Source organism: Propithecus coquereli, unplaced genomic scaffold (genome assembly GCF_000956105.1).
Source record: "Propithecus coquereli isolate 6110/MARCELLA unplaced genomic scaffold, Pcoq_1.0 Scaffold177, whole genome shotgun sequence".
Lineage (NCBI taxonomy): Eukaryota > Metazoa > Chordata > Mammalia > Primates > Indriidae > Propithecus > Propithecus coquereli.
Genome location: NW_012142412.1, coordinates 241,912 through 252,115, shown reverse-complemented (window position 1 = coordinate 252,115; position 10,204 = coordinate 241,912). Strand labels below are relative to the sequence as shown.

The window sequence follows — 10,204 nt, the reverse complement described above, 5'->3', positions numbered from 1 at the left end:
CGCCCGCCTCGGCCTCCCAGAGAGCTAGGATTACAGGTGTGAGCCACCGTGCCCTGCCCTCAACTCTATCTTTAAAAAAATTTTTACCTTCCGTTCAACCTGTAGCTGATAACCGCTCACATTTTTCAGTCTTCACGTCATTGTCTGTTTCCTCATTTTTATTCATTCCTCAATCCATGCCAATTCCCTAGTGTCCCGGCATGTTTTCCCATCCTAGGTCTTGCCATGCTGCTCCTTTCTCCTTTACAAGGTCCCCTATTTGCACTTGACCTCTTGTCGTTCTACAGTTTCTTCAGTGATCCCATCCCTATCCATGGTTTCAACTGTAAGTTTGAAACTGGGATTGAATGCAGTCATTTTGATTCAGAGAATGAAAATTACATAAAGTTCCTCCTATATCCCTCGATTCTAAAAAAATTTAGCGTTACATATTCATAAGTGATGAGCTATTAGGAACAATATTTCTTATTTCTTCAACTTACAATACTATTATTTAAGGATTCAAATAACCTTTTCTTAAGCTCTATTTAAAAATAAAGCTGTTTGCCCTGCCTTAAAAAGAAATCCTGCTTTACTATTATTTTGCTTTCCATTGTGTGTTTGGCCTGTTTCTGTTGCCACGATACGTGACAATTTTAACTCACACTCGTATAGCACTTAAGGCAACGTGTCCTGTATACATGATCCAACGTTATCCCCTCAGCTCTGTATGGTAGGTACGGATAGTATCATTATCCCCATGCTATGAGGGTTCAGAAAGAGTAAGTGGTTTGTCCAGAGGTACAAAGTTGGTGAATAAATGCCCAAATCCAGGTCTCCTGACACCGACTTCCTTCTGTCCTACTACACTGTTCCTTCACTCTCTGACACGTATTTTGTGCCCTTTTTTTGGTAACGCATGTCCCGCATGGAGCTGTTCCCCTTTTTTGCCAATGTCTCTTATGATAAATGATACACACTTGTGAGATAGCTAGTGTTAGTTGTAAAATATTTTTCCCTCTCTGCAAGGCTGACTAGTTTACATGGAAATTGAGCCTAACTTTGGCATCTCCTCCATTCAGCAGAACTACCTGGGTTTTTGAGACTGTCTTCAATGGCTTGGCAGGGCAAGGGGACTGAGATAGGGTCTATTATGACCTACTGTTTAAAAAAAAAAAAAAAGGAAATGATACAATATGTAAAAAATAAGCAAACAAAAATGGAGATACATTTTGTAAGTCAGATTAAAAATGGTATCAATGTGCCCTGAAGGCAACAAGTGGTTGAATGAATGAATGATTCAGTACCTGCTACCTCAGCTCAAAGCTGTACCTGTCCTTACCGTGGCCATGTCATCCAAACAGAGATGCCTCCGACAGTGGATGGGGGAGCTACTAATTACACCACCTAATGGGTGTGAACTGGTATCGTCCCAGGCAACCCAGGACAGATGGCAACCCTATCTAAAAACCATTTAAAAACCTTAATTTCATTCCTAAAGAAGTTAAATAAGATTTAACTTGAGAAACTTTGATGAAGTGTGCATTAAACTATTACATTTTTGGTTAGAAGTAAAACAATCTGAAATGTTGTAAAAGAAAAAAAAAATATGTTCTCTTTTTAGAAAGGATTCTCAGCGAATGCAGTGACTGCTCAATAAGTTGAAGACCTCACAAATATTTGAGATATTAGTCAGAAAGGGAATATACAAACTAAGTATGATGTTAAAGAGTATCTTTACAATTTTTGGTTTGGAGATCTTATGTTACAATAAATATGCTGAATGAAAAACTAAATAGAAGCTCTGCAGTTCCAAATTATTATCTATATCAGAGTTTTTCCATGGGGGTTTGAGTGGCGTTTTTGGTGGGATGGTTCTTTGATGTATGGGACTGTCCCAAATACTGCCAGATGTTTACCATCCCTGGTCTCGGGGTACTGTAAGCAAGTAGGTCACTGCTAGTCACTGACAACTAGTTGCAAACCACTGATTTATGTATTCTAAGCTTAAGAATTAAATCATAACAGAACAGTGTAGTGGTTCTAAAGGGGAATGAATATATGAAATAATGCTCAATATATTACATTATAAAGTCAATATATTATACATGGATCAAATCTATTTTCTCATATGTGTTTACCCGTCTCTTCCTAGAGTTTTTTTTTTTTTTTTAAATCCACCATCACTCAAGATCTGCTTTGACCATTTTCTTGAACGGTGCCTGGCACACAGGAGGTGCCCAACAGATATTTGTGGAATTAAGAACTTATCCTGCAAGTACCCCCAACAATCTGGCCTCCCAGTTATCCCACTACATGTCAAGGACCGATCTAAAGCCACCATCCAGAGCACTGACACCAAAGAAAATGTTTAAAAACTTTAACCAGCTCACTCAGATAAGGGCAGAGACCTTGCTGTTTTGTTTACTGCTATTTCCCAGTGCCCACCACAGGGGGTGACGGTAAGTGCTTAAGTACACTGGAAGCATGGACATGAAGCAATGGTTTCAAATGCTTACCTCTTTCAAGACCCTTCCCAGGAGCTCTTTCCCCTTTCGCTCACCCTCCACCACAGGAAACACGCTGAGGCAGGAGAGCTCCTCCAGCTCCCTGCAGACTTGCCAACCCCCTTCCATCCACAACCACGCCAGAGTCCATCTCCTCGGGTCTTCTAAAGAACCCTCCTCCGTCACCAGCTTGTTTGTTTACAACATTGTCAGTCTCTCCATTAGTTATTTTCATCTCACGTTTAAATGTGCTCAACTCTTTTTTTTTTTTTTTTTGAGACAGAGTCTCACTCTGTTGCCCGGGCTAGAGTGCCGTGGGTCAGCCTAGCTCACAGCAACCTCAAACTCCTGGGCTCAAGCGATACTCCTGCCTCAGCCTCCCAGGTAGCTGGGACTACAGGCATGCGCCACCATGCCCGGCTAATTTTTTCTGTATATTTTTAGTTGTCCGATTAATTTCTTTCTATTTTTAGTAGAGAGGGGTCTCGCTCTTGCTCAGGCTGGTTTCGAACTCCTGAGCTCAAACAATCCGCCCGCCTCGGCCTCCCAGAGAGCTAGGATTACAGGTGTGAGCCACCGTGCCCTGCCCTCAACTCTATCTTTAAAAAAATTTTTACCTTCCGTTCAACCTGTAGCTGATAACCGCTCACATTTTTCAGTCTTCACGTCATTGTCTGTTTCCTCATTTTTATTCATTCCTCAATCCATGCCAATTCCCTAGTGTCCCGGCATGTTTTCCCATCCTAGGTCTTGCCATGCTGCTCCTTTCTCCTTTACAAGGTCCCCTATTTGCACTTGACCTCTTGTCGTTCTACAGTTTCTTCAGTGATCCCATCCCTATCCATGGTTTCAACTGTAAGTTTGAAACTGGGATTGAATGCAGTCATTTTGATTCAGAGAATGAAAATTACATAAAGTTCCTCCTATATCCCTCGATTCTAAAAAAATTTAGCGTTACATATTCATAAGTGATGAGCTATTAGGAACAATATTTCTTATTTCTTCAACTTACAATACTATTATTTAAGGATTCAAATAACCTTTTCTTAAGCTCTATTTAAAAATAAAGCTGTTTGCCCTGCCTTAAAAAGAAATCCTGCTTTACTATTATTTTGCTTTCCATTGTGTGTTTGGCCTGTTTCTGTTGCCACGATACGTGACAATTTTAACTCACACTCGTATAGCACTTAAGGCAACGTGTCCTGTATACATGATCCAACGTTATCCCCTCAGCTCTGTATGGTAGGTACGGATAGTATCATTATCCCCATGCTATGAGGGTTCAGAAAGAGTAAGTGGTTTGTCCAGAGGTACAAAGTTGGTGAATAAATGCCCAAATCCAGGTCTCCTGACACCGACTTCCTTCTGTCCTACTACACTGTTCCTTCACTCTCTGACACGTATTTTGTGCCCTTTTTTTGGTAACGCATGTCCCGCATGGAGCTGTTCCCCTTTTTTGCCAATGTCTCTTATGATAAATGATACACACTTGTGAGATAGCTAGTGTTAGTTGTAAAATATTTTTCCCTCTCTGCAAGGCTGACTAGTTTACATGGAAATTGAGCCTAACTTTGGCATCTCCTCCATTCAGCAGAACTACCTGGGTTTTTGAGACTGTCTTCAATGGCTTGGCAGGGCAAGGGGACTGAGATAGGGTCTATTATGACCTACTGTTTAAAAAAAAAAAAAAAGGAAATGATACAATATGTAAAAAATAAGCAAACAAAAATGGAGATACATTTTGTAAGTCAGATTAAAAATGGTATCAATGTGCCCTGAAGGCAACAAGTGGTTGAATGAATGAATGATTCAGTACCTGCTACCTCAGCTCAAAGCTGTACCTGTCCTTACCGTGGCCATGTCATCCAAACAGAGATGCCTCCGACAGTGGATGGGGGAGCTACTAATTACACCACCTAATGGGTGTGAACTGGTATCGTCCCAGGCAACCCAGGACAGATGGCAACCCTATCTAAAAACCATTTAAAAACCTTAATTTCATTCCTAAAGAAGTTAAATAAGATTTAACTTGAGAAACTTTGATGAAGTGTAGAAAAAGATTAACAAGAATGCTAATAATATATCAAAAGCATAATTTCTAACTAAAAATTTCTTCCCAGATTTTCATTTCCATTATCTGAACGTCTACCAAAATAAAAACATGGGAGATATTTCCTACAATCATAAAATAATTTCTCATGTGTACTTCCCAGAAAACAACAAATTAAATGACAATGACTTCAATTGCTTGGACACTACAGCTAATGCCATCTCTAAATGGCACAAAGCCAAAATCTGGGGCCAACGTTAGCTTTTAAGGGTTAAAATAAAAGAACAGCACTTTGGAGTAATGCTGAGAATTGGGGCACGCAGAAGAGCATTTACAGTGGATTACTAAGCTTCCCAATTCACCAAAGAGGTAAAGTCCAGCAATGTAAGACTCCTTTGTAGCTAACTAAAAATACATTGTCAGTGGATTTGTCCAGTTTTATGTATAAGCAATACTTCTTTCACCTGAACTAATACTAGTAGTCATATAAGCCCCTTATTGCCATGTGCTGCATTTTTTTTGTTAATCTTCAAGGATTTAGCTTCTTTGCCACATACCTCGGGGCACCAACTGATAAAGCTCTAACTCTCCATTTTTCCAGGACACCAGCAGTGCGGCCTTGCAAAAAATGAAAATCGCTCAAGAGATTTAAAGGGGAAATTTATTTTTAAAATCCTGACTTGAAGCAAAGAGGTGGATTTTTAAAAAGCTTATCTATAAAGAATCAGTTCAAATTTAAATTCTATCTTGGAACTCTTTCATGCATTCCAGCTTTAAAGTTTATCTTTTGACAGGGACTTTCTGCAAAGGTAATGGGCAGCTTTGTCAGTATAATCTGTCCGGGTTTTTCATTTTTTTTAATGTTAAATGCCTTTCATTAAAAAAAAATATGTGTACTAGCTAAGGTAGAGGAAGTTCAGCAAGCACTAGTTCAGATTCCCATCTATGCTGATATGGCAGAAAAAACCCATAAATAGTACTGATGAAAGCTGAATTTAATAACTTAACATTTGGGATGCTGGACTATGGCTGGAAACCATCTTGTTGTATTTCTTAGCAATTAAGGTCTTCACATTATTTCCATTTAGAACGTACTCCAACTAAACTCTGATAAACTATTTAAAATATTAAAAAGACAGAAGTTGTGTGGTTGTGGTTAAGTGTAACAAGTGCTATCCCACTCGGACGACTGAACCAGAACTTGGCTTTCGGTGAGCGCTGAGTTCGTTCACGTGAAGGCTGGGAGGCGGCCGTGGGTAAACCTCCACGAGCTCAAACACTCATTTAAACTTTAAGTTACCGGTTCCCTCTGGGAACAGACAGTTATGAGAAACAGGAAGGGACTATTTTCCCCCTTTTACTGGGTTATTTACTAAAAACTCTTTATTTCGCTAGCTAATGATGACGGCCGATGAGGAAAGACTTGAAATGAGACTATATCACTTCAAACAGAAGGGAAAAGAGATGCGAGCCTTTTGTTAAAGGCACAAACCAGTAAGACTATTTATTACTCTTTAAAGAATAAAAGATCATTTGATGGCTAATCCTATAAGACTTGGGGATAGATTAAAGACACATTAAACATTTTAATTGTTCTGATTATTAAAGTCATTAAAGTGAGGACATCCCCTTCCTCTTCTTTAAAACATGGCGGTTAAAGAGGAGCTCTTTAAGGTCTCTTCAACAACCAAAACTGTGTAAAATCCTGCTGTCACCTCACTCTCGAGTGTCAAACCATTCTCATGCCTCTCATGCACACCCCCTCACGTGGGTGCAGCAACGTAGAGTGCGGTGACGCGCCTGCCAAGGCCTTTCCGGGCAGTCAAGAACACAGACTTTGGGCAGGCAGACCTGGGCCAGCTCCCCTCACTGGCTGCAGCAAGTTAACAAACCTCTCCACGCACAGTTTTCTCAACTGTAAGACACAACAACAATACCAAACCTTCAGCACTGCTGGGAGAATTAGATGATCGAATTCTGGTGAGACTTGGCACTTGCACACGCTCGAGAAGTGCTGGCTGCTAATACCATCTGCTGTCCAGGTTGGTTCACTCGCTAGCCAGTGTCGGCTCAAGCAAAACACTTTATCAATCAATAGGATAAAAATGTTGAGAACGCTCTGTAGAATTTACGGGTTTTCCATTATAAACAACTCTCAATTATGCATGGGTTGATTATCAACATCATTGGTTATTTGCAAGAAAATTCTGAATTGTCACAGTCATCTACCCATCTTAATTAAATGACACATTTAATTTAATCATTTGATGTTTTCCATGAGAAGGCAGAAGAGAAGGCGTTTTAAGCCAAAATATTCTTAGAGAAGATATGAGACTACTGTTTTTACACAGAGGTAATCTATACCTTAAAATGATGCTGTCTCTTCCCGGTATTGAATGGGAGGAAGGAGACGGAGGAAGGAAGCAGAGAGTCCGAGAGGTTGAGGGAGCGTGATGAATCAGGAGGATCTGGCAGAGCTAGAAGGTCCACGCAGGTCAGCGGGGCTGCCAAAGCCCAGGCTCTCTGTGGGCCCGCACGAGCCTATTTATCCACAGATGGTGATGTCATCAATTATTGGGTGAAATTCCACTGTTCCTTTCCAGATTATATTTGAGTAAGAGTATAATAAAATATAAAAACATATTCCCAAGTTGGACAGATGGATTTTGGTTTACCCTTCTATTTAAGATTACAGGCACAACTGTCCAATTCCACTAACAAAAACAAGATGTAGTTATTTCTTCACAATGATCTTTTCTCCAAAAAACATTTAAAATATCAAGAGGAATTTTAATTAAAATAATCCTGTACACTCATCTAAACCCCAAAGATCAACAGTTTGAAATAAATTAAGTCATGCAATAGATACACTGTGATGCACGGAAACAAATATTTTAACAAAAATTTTAAACTGCCCTAAAATGTACTAACTTAGGTTTATCACTGCTAAAACTATTATGGCTATGTTTGCAACTGGTCAACGTAATTGCTCTTAATGTGTCTTTTATAAAAAGATAGTGTGGCTCTATTTTAAATAAGTGACAGACCACACTCCTAACGCTAAGGTGTGACTGCCCACAAAGGGGAACTAAAAGCTCATGAATGAATCACCATTCTTTGGATTATCGTCACTAGTAGAAAAATGATCTGGCCTTCTGACGTGTCACTCACCGCCTTGCATACATTATTTCACTTATCCCATTTTTTAAAAAATTGTATTTATTTATTATTTTTAGAGACAGGGCCTCACTCTATCGCCCAGTGGCATGATCATAGCTTACTACACCCTTGAACTCCTGAGCTCAAGCAATCTTCCTGCCTCAGCCTCCCAAGTAGCTAGGACTACAGATTTGTGCCACCACACCCAGCTAATTATTTTATTTTATTTTTTATAGAGATGGGATGTCACTATGTTGCCTGGGCTGGTTTCCAACTCCTGGGCTCAAGCGATCCCCTGCCTTGGCCTCCCAAAGTGTCTGAATTACAGGCCTGAGCCACTGCGCCCAGCCCCATCCCATCTTTAACTCGATATAGGAAAGTGCAGTGGTAAGGACCATAAATTATAGCATCTGACAGCCAGGGCTGAAATTCTGGCTCCCGTTCAATCATTTACTAGCTGTGTGATCTTGGACAAGTCTATTTATCTCTCTACACCTCAGATTCTCATCTTAAAGTGACAATAATTACAGTATCTACCTTAGAGGGCTGTAGAAGGAATTAAACGCATACAGACTGCTTATTAGCATGGTGTTTAGCAATGGTGGTTACTCAATGTTAACTATCGCTGCTTTGCTGTTTTGAGTGTTGTTATCATTATCGCTGCTTTAAAGGTGAAATATTTAAGGATTAAAGAAGCTAAAACACTTGTCCTAGACCTTATTCCAGGTCTGCTGGATTCCAAAGCCAAAGTCCCTTCCACCTGCGATGCAAATTCCTGTTTAATTAATGATATCTTTATTGGTTGTTGGTATTGGTAAATGTAGATATGGCTGGTAAAAACTTTATAAGCAGGCAAAATAAACGTGGGATTTCTTTTTAAATTGGAAAAAAAAAAAAAACCGCTCCTGGCTTGCTGATCTGGGTCAATGTCTGTAAGAGTTGCTCAGGATGACACGAAGGGAGGACGAAATTGTGGCCTTCATTTCTTTGACAGCAGATATTTTCTTGTGGCAGCTTAGATGTGCCTCATTTTTATTTCTACTTGTTGCCTTATTTCTCTGGATACCCAAGAAAATTCTTGGACCATCCGTAACCCGATTTCAGGTATACATTTGCTTACTCATATGGCTTGATACTGCAGGGATTAAGAGGGGTTGAAAAAAGACAAATCTCATCGTTTATGTTGATATCCCAATTTCTACTCCTTGGCAATGGCATTGCCATGGGCCTGTTTCTTTCCTGTTAACAACAGCTGACTCACCCACACTGACGTAGGTTAGCTAGCATGGTCCAATGAAGCAGTGAACTCTAGGTTTCGTTACATTTTATAGGTTGATCCAACATGAACCACCACCATGTCCATGTGTGAGCATTTACATATGTGTCGGTTACAGTCCCAAGCACGTCTTGCTAGTATGGTATCTCATGTAATCCTCATAGAAGCAATTTGCCCAATTTCACGAAAGTCAGGATTTGAACTTGGGTCTAACTCTATAGACGATATTATTTATTATTTTTGAAGGTCTTATAACTGACTTTTGTAATTTTTTATCTTCTGTCACTTCTCTGATCCATAACTCATCAGAACTGATATGAGGACTTGTATTCTTCTGCCAGGTGAAATCTGTGCTACTAGTAACTGAGCCTTTGCCTCCCATCAAGCTAGTCTGAGGAACTTTTCTTTCCCAAAGCCAGGCCGATGCTGAGCAAAGGCATGGACCTCATCTGGTGGGCTTTGCTCAAGTTCACGGAGGCTGCTGAAACAACTCCACTGGCTTTCCGAAGCGAAGATGACAATGAAGCAACAGTACCCTGTTGGATTCACTGAGGACTCAGCTGCCAAGTTGCTGGGTACGTGATGGTAGATGACTAATCGCTGTCAGGCAACGTCTCTTAACAATAAACATCTCAACACGCGAAGTCTCTGCGATGTAAGTGACCTGGCTCTTGCTGGTTGTGTGATCTTAATCTTGGGCAAGGCACTCTCTCAGGCTCATTTTCTCGTCCATAAATGTTGATGATAATACCCACCAGACCTACGTCACAGTTGTGTTAGGGGAAGAAAATAAGGCGTGTGGATATGCTTTAAAACCTGACAAGTGCTGTATAAAAATAACATAATAATATAATGATGAAATGATTTTTAAGTGGAAATAAGAGCTGGATTTCTATGTCTCGTTAACTTGTCAATGTTCAGTTATGGATAACCAGAATTTTCATTCTATTTCCTCATATTTTAGAATACCCAAGGGGGACAAAGAGAGAATAGAGTTAGGCAGAAAAATGTGAGAGCTGACGTCACTGCTGTCAGCTAAATGAATTTTCCAGGTAAGTTTGAAGTAAAAAACGCTGCAAAATTATTAGTAATACTATCTGCTGTAGGTCAAATACATCATATTTTATTGTGTGGGAAAAATTACTGAGTATTATGTTGTAGCCAAGCTCAAAACAAAGAGGGTAGCTTCTAGAGAGCAGGGAAAGGACTCTAAGGTGCTCTAGGGATGGAACC

At 40.0% G+C, this 10,204-nt stretch overlaps 1 protein-coding gene across 1 annotated transcript in view; it reads right to left on the bottom strand.

The window, feature by feature from the left end:
- Nucleotides 1-10,204, bottom strand: part of TAF3 (TAF3 RNA polymerase II, TATA box binding protein (TBP)-associated factor, 140kDa) — a 179,118-nt gene that overhangs the window by 32,288 nt on the left and 136,626 nt on the right. The gene's annotated exons all lie outside the window — the stretch shown is intronic.